This window comes from Manis javanica, chromosome 3 (assembly GCF_040802235.1).
Source record: "Manis javanica isolate MJ-LG chromosome 3, MJ_LKY, whole genome shotgun sequence".
Lineage (NCBI taxonomy): Eukaryota > Metazoa > Chordata > Mammalia > Pholidota > Manidae > Manis > Manis javanica.
The window spans coordinates 20,349,838-20,362,795 of NC_133158.1; the positions used below are offsets into that span (position 1 = coordinate 20,349,838).

General features: G+C 41.3%; 1 long non-coding RNA gene across 1 annotated transcript in view; it reads right to left on the reverse strand.

Annotated features, from left to right (window-relative positions):
• LOC140848138 (uncharacterized) overlaps positions 1-8,153 on the reverse strand; it is a 47,404-nt gene extending 39,251 nt beyond the window's left edge. Inside the window, exon 1 of the long non-coding RNA XR_012128684.1 lies at positions 8,059-8,153. This is a non-coding gene — a long non-coding RNA (uncharacterized lncRNA). The remainder of the gene's footprint in view (positions 1-8,058) is intronic.
• Positions 8,154-12,958: the final 4,805 nt, after the last annotated feature.

The following is a 12,958-nucleotide window of genomic DNA, read 5'->3' on the forward strand; positions in this document are numbered from 1 at the left end:
TGGTCAACATCCATTTTCTCTTCTGAAAGTAGTGGGTTGTCTGCCCCTTGGAAATCTATAGCTCCTGCCGATTTCCATGAAAGTGGCCTGCCCTCCGGTGGCACAGTAGTTGAAGAATATGTGGGAGACTGCTTTGGCTAACTGTCTCTCTGAAGCTCGAGAATGATTCCGTAGTGAAATCACTTGGCCTATATTCATTCCAACCTTGGTGCTTCACAAAGCCTCCCACGAGGTACCACCACCTAGATCCCTGGGGCTGCTTTGCCTCTACTCTTCCACCAGCCTATTTCTTGAGGTTTACATTTGATTCTGGGGGCTGCGACTTATCCTTCTCTTATATTTAAAAAAGAGAAGAAAAATGCTCAGCCAGCATCAGATTCTTGTACAAAGAGTTCCAACCCATAGTAGTGTGGGTGAAATGGCAGAGTTTCCAGAATCTCCCGCCTGGCCTTGGGCCATTTATATACCAGTGGGTGTTTACCACTGCAGAGCCGGGCAGCGGGTGGAGAGGAAATGACCATTCTCTCCTCTCCTCCTTTCCTGGTACGTAATTGGCCTAGTGTTTGCCAGTCACCATGTACACACCCATGGAGTTCCCCCGGGGGGAGGAGGTGAGTGGAGGTGAGCGGGCGGGGATAGAGAGGGCACGCTGCTGAGGTAGAGCAGGGACCTGGGACAAACATCTTGATTAATTTTTCCTGCCTGTGATGAAAATGCTGAGATATAAACAGTATAGTAAGAACAGGAAGGACTCCATCTTAAGGCTAAGATTCCATTTCAAAAACAAAAGTTGAGAAATAAGATTTCTAACATACTCTTTAGTGATCAGCCAACGGACTACCTTAAGGCAGGGCAAGCAATCTTAACTGGAATGTCCCTACTCTTTGAGGGTAACCACTATCTTGAAGAAGAACAGGATAAATAAATCCCTGGTGTCAGGCTTATTTAGCAAAATCAGCTGGAGGACTGATAACAGAGGAAAGGAGACATGGTGTCTCTCACTGGAGATAAGCATCAAGACCACAAGTCAAGCTCACATCCAACAACCTCTCCTCTGCCCTTTACCCCATTTTGAAAGCCTTAAAAGACAGAATGCCCCAAATTTTAGTGTACCACTTCTCTGAGGATGCCTGCACATTCCTTTCTTTAAGTGCGTACTTTCAAATGCTCAGATTATTGTGGTTTGTCTGTTTGCAATTTCATTTTATTTCCAAGTCTTCACTCTTTCTCCGCTTTACATCTAGTAAGTAGGAAGGGTGTGCTAAGAGCTCAGATTTGGGCTTGCATATTTCTGTTGCCTGGGTGACCTGGGTGGAACTGCAGCTGTGTGATCTGCTCTTAGTAGCCTGCCTGAAAATCTCCTTTCTTTGAGAAGTTCTCAAAACATAATCTCACTTCATCCTATGCTCCATGGCTCCCCCAAATCCTGGAGTGGTAGGGCTAGTCCCCATACAGCGGATCCAAGTGGACAGAGGCCCTCTTTCCCTCTGCACTTGCCTGTTCTCTGCTGCCTGCAAGGCAGCTGCCATTTCCCGCTGCTCTTGCTTTAATGAATTCCTTCCTTACCTACGCTCATCTGATCTGTTCGACAATTGTTTCTCATCCAGAGTCAAGAACCCTCCCCTGTCCAGGTCGAGGTTTCACCTGGTGCAGAGAGACTTCCCAGATATAGCTGCCTGGCAGCACTGTGGCTGCAGGAAAACAGCGCACGGAGCAGGTTGTGCTAGCAGGGTCTGGGGAGAAAGCACTTCGGGAGTTGGCGCCATGGCCAGAAGGGATGAATGGTGCAGCGACCCGAACAAGTTGTGAGGAACAAAACCCTTTCAACCCAACATGCTGTTCCCCTTGCCCTCCTTCAGTTTCAGCAGTTTCATAGGGAATTTGTCCCGGGAGGAGCACCCCCTTACTCCAGGAGCCAGTTGTAAGCTAGGATGACAAAAATGCTACAAAACCACCCCAAACCAGTGGCATTCGAGGATACTCCTCTCTCATTCACACACCTGCAGGTCAGCTGGGGTGCAATAGTTGTAGGCTGGACTCAGCGACAGGCTGTAAGTTGGGTCCAAGTTGGCTCCATGTGTCTCTTATCCTTCTCGGATGAGAGTGGCATGTTCTTCTCACGACAGAAGGCAGGAGCTCAAGAAGGGAAGCCTAATCATGCAAGTACACATTTCAAGCCTCAGCTCTCATCTTCTCTGCTAATATGCCACTGACTAAAGCTAATGCAGGTCAAATGACCAAGCTCAAAGTCAGATGGCTTAAAAGGTCACTACCCATGGAAACAGTGGGAGCAGCAGTTAATAGTTGCTGAGTAATGATCTAATCTACTGCTGATAGGCTGATTTGCATTAGAAAGTCATTCCTTTCTGCTAAAGAATTTCCTTTTAAAATGCAAATGATACTGAAGAAGGAAAACCTAAGGCCTCTTCACTAACAACCTTACCTTAACTTTGGTCAGTTGGCTAGTATGCAATGTTCACTGATAACTAAGACAACGACTCTCTGGAGGGAAACACAGATGGATCCATGTTACCAAGGGAGCTGGGGTTCAGGAGAAATGGGAGCATAAGCTCGTATCATAGTCTAGAGGAGCATGTCAAAATCTGTGTGGGTGATGTGACATTCTCAGGGACTAAGGGAAAAGGGAAATTTCACAGGACATGTGGGTAGCCCTCCTATATAATAAGTGGGAGGGAAAAAAATTCTACAGATTCTTAGGCTTGCAATAATGGATCCTTAATTTAGAGTTTACACAGAATGGCTCCAATATCATTTTGATTTCCCTGTGTTCTGCTATAGCTACACTGTCAACTTGGAGTTAACTGTAATACAAAAGCTACCATAAAGTCTTCTCCATGGGAGAGCTGAGGAGTTTTTGATTTTGGGAGAGCATATTCCTTTCAATCACTTCTGGTTTTTAATTTCTCAATTGTATTTTATATAAGGTCATCAGAGCTGCCAGGCTGGGTCATGTCAAAAAATACACATAGCTTATAGGACTCTGAGGCCTAAGGAAGCTTCCAAGGAGTGTTAATTATGTATTTGTTGGGCTTCAAAAGAGTGGGAAGAGTAGAGATGCCATGCCCACATCTGAAGTCTAAACTTGTCTGTAAGTGTTAAAATATGAACATGTGTTAGAGTTTGTGAGAGTGAGTATGAAGGCGGGGGAGTAGTTCATATATAATCCTGTTTGGATATTTGGAAGGATGTAACTGGAATATAAAATAGGCACATTTGGACAGAGCACAATTGCACTCCTAAATGTATCAACATCCTTTAACTGTACTCTTATGCAAATCAGGTCAAAATATGGCATAAAAACCAACTGATCTCAGAATAAAGGATATTTTCCCTAAGCCTGTTTCAAACAAAATGAATGAATGGCACACATTCTCATAAAGGGAGATGATTGACATTATATACTCTATGAAATTTTCCTTTTCTAAATCATGACATTTTATAACATAAAGAGATAGTGATTATACTATATATTCCCCAAACTTAAAAAAAAAACACTTCTGGGAAAACAGCAATAATATGTCCTACAAAGAATGCAATTAGGCAGAGCTAGATTAGAAAATCCACTGAGGACTAGCCACAGGGCTGATTATCTTGAATTTAATTTGCTGCTTTGATATTTTCCCCTTGCATTTTAGTGACTCCATAGAGATCAGCTTACAATGGCTTCATTTTTCAATTGGTCTATTTAATTTTTTTTTCTTTTGCAACAGGCATAGTAAAATATAACTACGCAGACCTATTATCAGTCTGCCAGCTGCCTTGTCATCTCTAGAGGGAAAGTAACAATACAGTGCTTGACATCTAAATCTCCCTTGGGGCAGGTACAGACCAAATTTTGTTAAAAGGGGGCACTTGAAGTTAAGTTTTGTAAATACTGGGACTTGTTGAAAATGGACCCAAATCTGGTGGACCGAATAAGCATCTCTGTGTGCCTTCTCTGTTTCATGAAGTAACGTAGCTTCAAATAAACTGCCAAGAAGCTATAAATAATCAAGAAGTGTCATTTTTTCACAGAACAACCAGGAATTATTAGAAGAGGTGAAAGTCATAAGTTCACGTCTGTTTCTTTCTCTGCATAACTCATGAGTCCCACTGTCCCCTCATCTATGTACATGGACTCTGCCCCATGCCCAATGGCATGCAGATCTTAGCTTCCTCTTTTTAATTCCTCAAGAAATTTCATCACATTTAAAATACCATGAATATTTGATTGCCTTTACCAGAGATTTAGCAGGGAAAAAGGGATTCTCCTACATTCAGATCCCACTCTTGCATGTAACTTCCTATATTCTTAAGAGTTTGCATATCTCCAAAATTCAGCATATGTTTCCCTTCTCTTTTTCTACATCATTCAGCCTGTTTCTCTCTATTTATAAACAATTGAGCCCTGAACTCTATAAACTGCAGTGTTCACTATTTACTGGGCTTGGCAACTGACCTTCCCTGGTTGAGGAAGCTTTTTTGGCTTCTCCATTACTGCAATACCTTAAGTGTTTCCTCTCATCCCATAGTTATGTCCTGGGAAGTAATATCATATCACCTAACTTGAATGAAGCACTTTATTCTGCTGAATTTTGGTTTGAATCAGGGACTGAAACAATGATATTTTCAGGGATGAGGCCTTGGAGTTTAATCGGTGGAATTCCAATTTTAGATGCTAGTAGTCAGCCTATTTTCTGCTTTTGTGGAAACCAAAAACTGCAGGACTTCAAGGAAGCAGAGTGTTGTATCCTGTGTGGAAAGCAACTTAAGACTTCCAATGGAAAGTCAGAAGACTAATTCAAGAACACAAATTCTTGAATCTGAACAAAATAAGGTGTATTTTTTGTGGTCATTTTTTTCTAGCTCAAAGGTTAACCAGAAAGATAATCTAGAAAATAATTAACTGTTATAGCTAGATGGCGCATATAAGGCAATCCTCAGCATAAAAGAAATTTGCTTTTTCCAATAATGTGCTTATTTTCTAAAGTTCTGAACTATTTTTCTATTTACAATTATTAAATTACTACCTTATGCATAGTTAAATTGCTTTTATATGCCAATTTAAAATTATTGCTTTGATACTCTCACATTTTATAAAATGAACTCATTCAATCTCTTACTAATGATCTTCAACACTAGTGTCTTTGTCATCACTACAGGGATGACACTATTTTCTGAGAGATCTAAGGCAGTGTTCCGACAGCTTCATTTCTAAGTTGTTCAAGACTTTCAATACCTATGCATGAAGCTATCTCTGGAGGTTTGATCCCAAGACACAAGTATTCATTCACATAACCTGAGCAGAGCTGGTTTCTTACTCATCCTGTAGGTGCAATGTCATGCTCTCCAATAATGTGATGGCTTTTTAAGTGATCTTAACAAGCTTGTTTATACCACGCATCCAGCGTTTGCAATGGTGTGATCACACCTGCCAGAATAATTACTCACCCTGTGTTAAACATCATGTCTTGCCTCCCTTATTAACAACTCTATCTTGTGACCTCTGTGAGTTTTTCCAATTAGCATCCACTGATGTCATTTCTGGCTAATGTAGATCTTCAAACAGTTCTTTGTTTGATCAAAAAAAGTAATTTAGGGGTGTGGTAAACAGAAGAAAATGCCCTCCCCCAAAGATATCCATGTCCTAATCCCCAGAACTTGTGAATATGTCAGTTTATATGGCAAAGAGAAGTAAGGCTGTGGATACAACGAAAGTTGCTAATCAGCTAACCTTAAAATAGAGAATCGTAGATTACGCAGGGGGGCCCAAAACAATTAGCACAACATTCCTTAAAAGTGTGAGGAGTGAGGATGAAAGATTAGTCAAAGAAAGGAGATGAGGAAAGGAGAGTCTGGAGAGACCTGAAAGAGAGAGATTCTGAACTGTCTTGCTGCCTCTGAAGACGGAGGAAGAAGGATCCGCCAAGGCATGAGGGTAGCTTCCAGAAGCCGGGAACAGCACTCCATTGACAGCCAGCAGGAAGACAAGGACCTCGGTCCCGCACCCACAAGGAAGTGACTCTGCCAACAACCTGAACATGCCAAGACATCAATTCTCCCCAGAGTCTTCAGAAAGGAAGGCAGTCCTCTCAATACCTTGATTTCAGCACCTGGCTAGATTCACACTGGACTTCTGACCTACAGAACTATGAGACGATAAATAAGCTTTGTGTTAAGCCATGAAATATGTGATAATTTGTCATGGCAGCAAAAGGAAACAAATATAAGTGAGTGCCTTTAATCTGAGAGACTCTGGAAGGACCCGAGTACCAGGGAACACTTGCTTCTTGGAGGGACAATTGAGGCAGGGACATCACAGGTACGTTTAGCATATCATGGTGGTGATTCCATCATACAATTATCATATTATATCGGTAAGTATAGAGAGCAAATGCTCAGCTGCTTAAAAAGTATGGCCCATTTCCTTTCTCTTAATATAAATACTCACTTAGTCTTTAGATGCTAAAAAAGAATTTTAAAAGTCATAGGGTCCTTAATGAGAGGTGATTGTTTGTAGCATCAAAAACGTTTTGAGAAAGAGCAAGACATACTCATTTTCTAGTGTCTCATTGTTCTATTACCCAAGGATTTGAGGCCCAGTTGTTGAATTTCAGTTTTTGTCAAAATGCTGCCTTTACCTAAGACTAGCATAATTTCATATTATAATTTCATATCACTTTAAAATATTCAAAGTGCAGAAAATACACTTTGAATGTTGAGCAGAGGCCCATGGTTGTGCACAGATCTAGTGTGGGAAGCACAGGCAGGGGTGCTGGAGGTGAGGTCTGGGTCCTGGGGAGCCCTGGAGGTCACTGTTGTGGCGTGGAACTTTCCCTAAGGATCCATTCATGGGCTTTATGGAGCAGAAGGGCATGATCATAGTTGAGCTTAGGATGATGACCCTGGGGGATGTAATGAAGTTAAAGCTACTGCTATAGAATAGCCCCCGCCATCCCTGAGAAAGCCACACAACTGGTGGAGTGGTGACAGAGACGCAGTGATACCAACATCATAAACAGATATGTCCAGCTTATAACATTTGTTCTTCACAATGATACCCAATTTGTATCTGAGGAAACTGAGGCCCTGAGAGGTAACACGACTTCCCCAATCATGAAGCCAATCAAGCCCCAATCATGAGGACGGCTTTCATTAGCTCTTTTGAAAAAACAAATTAATGTTCTTTCTGCATTCATGGGATTGGCCTTTGCGCTTCCATCATCAACTCATCTATAAAAGTGTCAAGGATTATTCCTAACCCCAAAGATTGTAAGAGATCAGAACTGTGTACAAGTTCTGAGTTCCATTTGTTCATACAAGCAAGATACTTTACAAGTCAGAGTAGCAAAATTAGTCTTCCTGCTCACTAGAGGTGCTCTGATCATGTTAATTAAAATTCATAAAGACAAAAATAAATTATTTGATTTTATAATAACAGGAAAGAATAATAAAGTCCATTTTAATTTTTGGAAATAATTGGTTGAGTTCTTATTTTTGGGGCACTTAGGTTGTGCCAGGTAAAACACCACTCTTAATGCTGGCAGAATGAGACATCACCGTTACCACATTTTACTGGAGGAAAACAAAGGTCCAGAGAGGTTATATAATGTGCCGAAGGTTACTCAGGAAGTAAGGAGGGTCAGACTTGAGTTTAGGAATTTCTATCTGGAAGGTATAACCTCCATGTCACATTGCCTAAGTCTGAGAAGGTAAAAGAAACATGAAAGAAGGTAAATGTAAGAGTAACACTTTGGTGATTTATAGAATGACTTGTAACATAAAATGAGCTTCTAAACATAAACTCAAGTTCATTGATTTCTTTGCACATACTCAGTGAATCTAGGAAACTTTTTCTAGAGAAACATTTCATGATTTTTGTTGATTCTGAAAGAAACATGTGGTCCTGAACAGGTACAAAACATCACATTAAAAAGGGGATGTACCCCTTAGCCTTGTTCTCCTCCTGGCCTCAGGGGTCTAGGTGCCAGGGACGTGGTGTTATCCTTGGGTAATAATAATTGCTTGTAGACCAGATTCAAGATGAACCTCCCCTACCTCCAGGCAGAAGGCCTCCACAGCAATGCTCCTGTGTTGCAGGACTTGGATTCTTCCTTCTTCCAGTATCTTCTCACATCCTCATTCCTCCCTGGTCTGAGGGATTCAGCTAACACAGGGGAAAAAAATGGAATAAGTTTGTTAGCATACAAACAGTTATTCTATGAAATACAGTGAATATTTGTAGAAGTGCAATTCTGTTGCAGGTGCTTCACTCCAAAATATCTGAAAGATGTAAGTCTCTGGCTATGGACTGATATTCACACCATGAAGCAGGAAGGGGAGGAGGGGAGATGGAGGACAGAAGAGGGAAGGACAAAGAGAGAAAGGACTTCCGTGGGGCTGCCTGGGGAGCATACTGGAGGGACCAAATGGCGACCCGAAGTAGTGTACTGTAGCATTTGCCCCAATCTCTGGACTCTGTGATTACATAGGAGGTGAGATAGCTTTCTCTCTGGCATGAACTGCACTTTACAATATTCTGGGAGAGTAACAAGTATTTAAGATTCCAGGAATCGATGAATTCATTCTAGAGAAGCTTCATTGGTTCAAAGGCACACAAAGTTCAAAAACACAGGAAGTTTCTCTCTGCCATTGGGAACTCCTGAGAAAGCTGATTTTGGACCTTGTTAAAGTACAACAGAGGAAAGTTTTTTCCCTTGTTTTGATTACTTCAAAAGGCCACCAACTTTACAGACAGCCCTTAAACTTGATCTATTAACTTTCCCCGGGAGCATAACGGCCCAGTAAACAGTGCCTCAGACAGCCTGCTTTCCTCTGTGAGCACTCTGTGGCTGGTCAAAAGGGACCCTTGGGGCTGAGGATTCATACTGGGAAGAAAAAATATAGGCTGCCAAGAGGCCACTTTTGAAAAGACAATAAGGAAAATGTCAGGTACTGAATTTTATTTACGTATCAATCATTTCAAAAAAGTTCCATTATTCCTGCTCATTCGCCAACTTTATTTAATGGTCACTATTTCTTACCATATATGCAATTTGTTTCACCACCATGTGGGGAAGCATTTTAGTTTTTTAACCCCACCTACCTCCAATTTACCAAGTATGGCTTCAAGATCTGACACATAAAATTATAGCAGTTTTATGCCATTAACTTCAGAGCTAGCATGCCTAGCTCAGGAAAGTTTACAAAAAAGGAAAGTTCTCCTGGAATGCATTTGCAAAATTTCCTTTGTTCATCTGGTATGGAGAACTTTTCACCAGTTCCTTCTTGCCTATTTTCAAGAGTCTAACTTAGTAATTTCATTTTAGAAATAAAATGAGTCTTAGAGGTCATTTGTCCATGCGGACCAAGTATGTCTCCAATGCCATCTCTCATCAAGTGGGGGTTATCATTGGAAACACTGTGTTAAGTAGGATTCTGAAGCTCAGTCAGGGTTCAGCAGAAAATAAACTATAATCAATTTCTACTCTCTCTGCCACGGATGTATTAGTTGGGTAAAGCTACACTGATGGAAATAGCTGTGATTCTGGCTGTAGCCCATCCCATTCATTTACCGATGACACAGTAGCTCCTAGAAAGGAAAATTACTTAATCCAAGATCACTCCAGGACTTAAGGCAGTACCAGAGACAGAATTTAAGCACAGATCTGAGTTCTTCACAACAGCAGCAATGTGCATTTAGGACATAATAAACCTATGGGTATTTTTGATTAGCCTATTCTAGTGTCCATCTTTGCTAACTTCAGCTTGTGGACCATTAGATATTTCCTCTTTCATTGTGTAAATCTTATTAAAATATGCTGAGAGGAGGAATACTTCACAGATTTTTTAATACCTTTATGTGAATTACTCTATCAGGTCATTTGTTATGACAGCACAAGAGGGAATGAGGACAAAGATCTCTTTTTGGGTGATGAGGGCAATAATGGTGACTTAACAATTTTACCTCCAACAGGGTATAGAAGGGAGACAGAGAAATGTCTAGCTTGGGAAGTAGGGGGATGTGGGGTCATGATATTATTTGCTGTCTTTATCTGCCTTGAACACCTCCGGAATGCTTCTGCCTCCTGGCTTAGCACTTCTACCTGGAGACCTGTTCCCCTAAATACTGCCAAGGCTCACTTCCTTACTCACTTACATTTCCATGTTTAAATGCCACCTTATCAGATAGATCCTTTCTCATCCTATTTAAAAGCAACATGCCCCATCCTGTCCCTTTATCCTTTTATCCTAGCATGTTGTGTTCACAGTATGTATCACATAACTTTACAAATTGTTTATGGTTATATTTATACAACATACTATGTGACGCAGAATGCATTGCACCTTTGTAGTAAATGATGTATTTGTTTTTCTCTTGCACTGCTCAGTGTGAGCACCATGATGAGCACAGTCTGTTTTGTTCCTCGGCCTATAGAACAGTCTACAGTGCAGGCCCACAGGCCGGCAATAAAAATGTATTAATTAACTTAAAGCGATAGTCACACTTAAAGCAGTCTAGCTCTCAACTTTTGACACTTTCATTGGCCCAAAGCCTGTTTGTATAAGTCAAGTTTTATCGGAACACACCCACTCCCATTTGCCTATGTATTCTCTGCAGCTGTTTCCACATTACAGTGGCAGAGCGAGTAGCTGCAACAGAGGTGGTAGGACTGATGAGCCTAAAATATTTTTCCTCTGATCTTTTATTTCCACAGTTTGTTGACTCCTGTTGCAGAGCATTAGCAGAGATGAGACTAGTGAATGGCAGCCTTAGCTATTTTTATGTAATTAACCACAACACAGTGACAAAGAGGTGAATGGATGGTGGGATAAATTATTGCTCAGTGTCAACTCTTGATACCGTTAGCAGTCCTCAAGAGGGAAACTTCTGAGCAAATTCTGAAATCATTCCACAAGTATTTTTTGTGTACCTGCTGTGTGCCAGTCTCTTTCAAAGCCCCTATGATACATCACTGAACAAAAACAGAGGTTCTTGCCCCTTGAAAATGTATATTCTAGAAGCAGAGACACAATAACCAATGAAAACACCAAGTGCAGTGCACGTCATAGTAGAAGCTCAGTGCTATAGAAGAAGAAAGGGGGATCAGGAAAAAGTATGTAATTTTATATAACATGGAGAAGGTAACAGGTCAGACAACACTTGAAAAGGGTGACTAAGCAGCCATGGGGATCACTTGGGGAAGAATATTGAAGGCGAACAGAAAAGCCGATGCAAGGAACTCAGGTCAGAAGTGAGCCTGCTGGTTCTGAGGAACAGCCAGGAAGCCCCTGTGAACTAAGGAAAGGACATGAATAGACAGGGTATCCTGTTTTAATCAGATTTAATTCTATTTTAATCAGAAACTAATTGGAAGGGAAATACAATTTAACAGATTATGGAGAAACTCCCTTGGGACATTTAATTTTGTCAAGTAAGATACAGCAGAATATTGTTTAAATAGGTATAACTTTTTTGGCCCAAATTAATTGGCTATCCCCATACTTCCAAATGCCAGACACTGTCCCATTTATTTAGGGTTTCTAAATTCAGGAAACCTTTAACCCCCCGATTTCCTATGCCTCTGATCCTTGAATTCCCTCAGAACACACTCCTGTCCAAGAACACACTCTCCTGTGCAATGTGGGGAGTATAAAGGTCTCTGCTGTCAGGCTGTCAGGGGCTGAATCCTGGCAGCTCCACCAAGTCATAGAATCCCTTTCTGAGCCTCCACTTCCTCATCAGTGAAATGGGCAGAATAACAGTGCCTATCTCACAGAGGGCACAGTGAATGGAGTTAACATTCAGCACAACTGGGCAGGCGCGTCCATGCACATTAGCAGTCTATACATATCTGTCTTCCGCTCCACCGCTTCTGGCAGAGATGGAAAATTTACTCTCCTGAGGCAGCTCATTACTTTTCTGGGAAGGTCTTGCTATTAAGATATTGAGCCCAAATCCACCTTCCTGCAGTTTGCACCACTAAGCCCTGGCTCTGTACCTTAAGGCCAAATAGATTTCATCCATCTCCAACCCTGGAGCCCTTTGGTGATTAAAGGTAATCACTACATGCCTCTCAAGCCAGCCTGTTCTTTCAGCCAAGCCTCATTTCGCTTTGTTTTCCTTTTCCTCACCACACTAGTTCTGCGCCTTTGGCCTTCCTCCATTTGCCTTAAATCTACCTTAAATTTCATTTACACTCTTCCCAGTTTTTGCCTTCCCTGCCTTCCAATTTAATGAATTACACTGTTATTTCTACATGTCCAGGTTTATAACATGTGTCTATCCTACAACCCTAATTCCTAGAGTGGGTTGGCGTTAATGCTCTTTTTTTCCAATAAATACTTGAGCTCTGGTTTGACCAGTGTGAGGCTAGGGGGTGGGGAGCAGACTTGCCCTCTCTTGATCTTAACACTTTGCCAGCCCAGTTTTGTTGTACTCTTAACTCACCTTGAGCTGAAGGTCAACATAAGTCTCAGAGTTCACTTCATACATATTGCTTTTGAGAGGCATGGGCCTGATTTTGCATTTGTACAGTAAGCTGCTCTTTTAGCCCCCAAACAGACCTTATTGTTGTCCTCCTAGATAAAATCGACTACATCAGCTTTTACTTGTCTTTCCTCAACTTATCATGATCTTTTGGTATTACTGCTACTTTAGGTCAATATGAAAAATTCAACGACATGGTTTCTAAATCCTTATTCAAGTTACTGATTAAAATATTGAGCATCAAGGACTAGGGACAGAGCCTTGTGCTTTACCCCTAGACAGCCTATCAAGCTTAATAAGATCCCACATGGTAAGATAGTTCAACCAACTGTAACTCACAGACATTGCATAATACAGTCTTGACTGCCCTTCTGACCAAGAAGGTATTAGGAAGATTTTTTTTCAGATTCCTCGCTCTACTCTAGATGCAGAACATTTGTATCATTTTATGGTTTATTAGTCAGATAT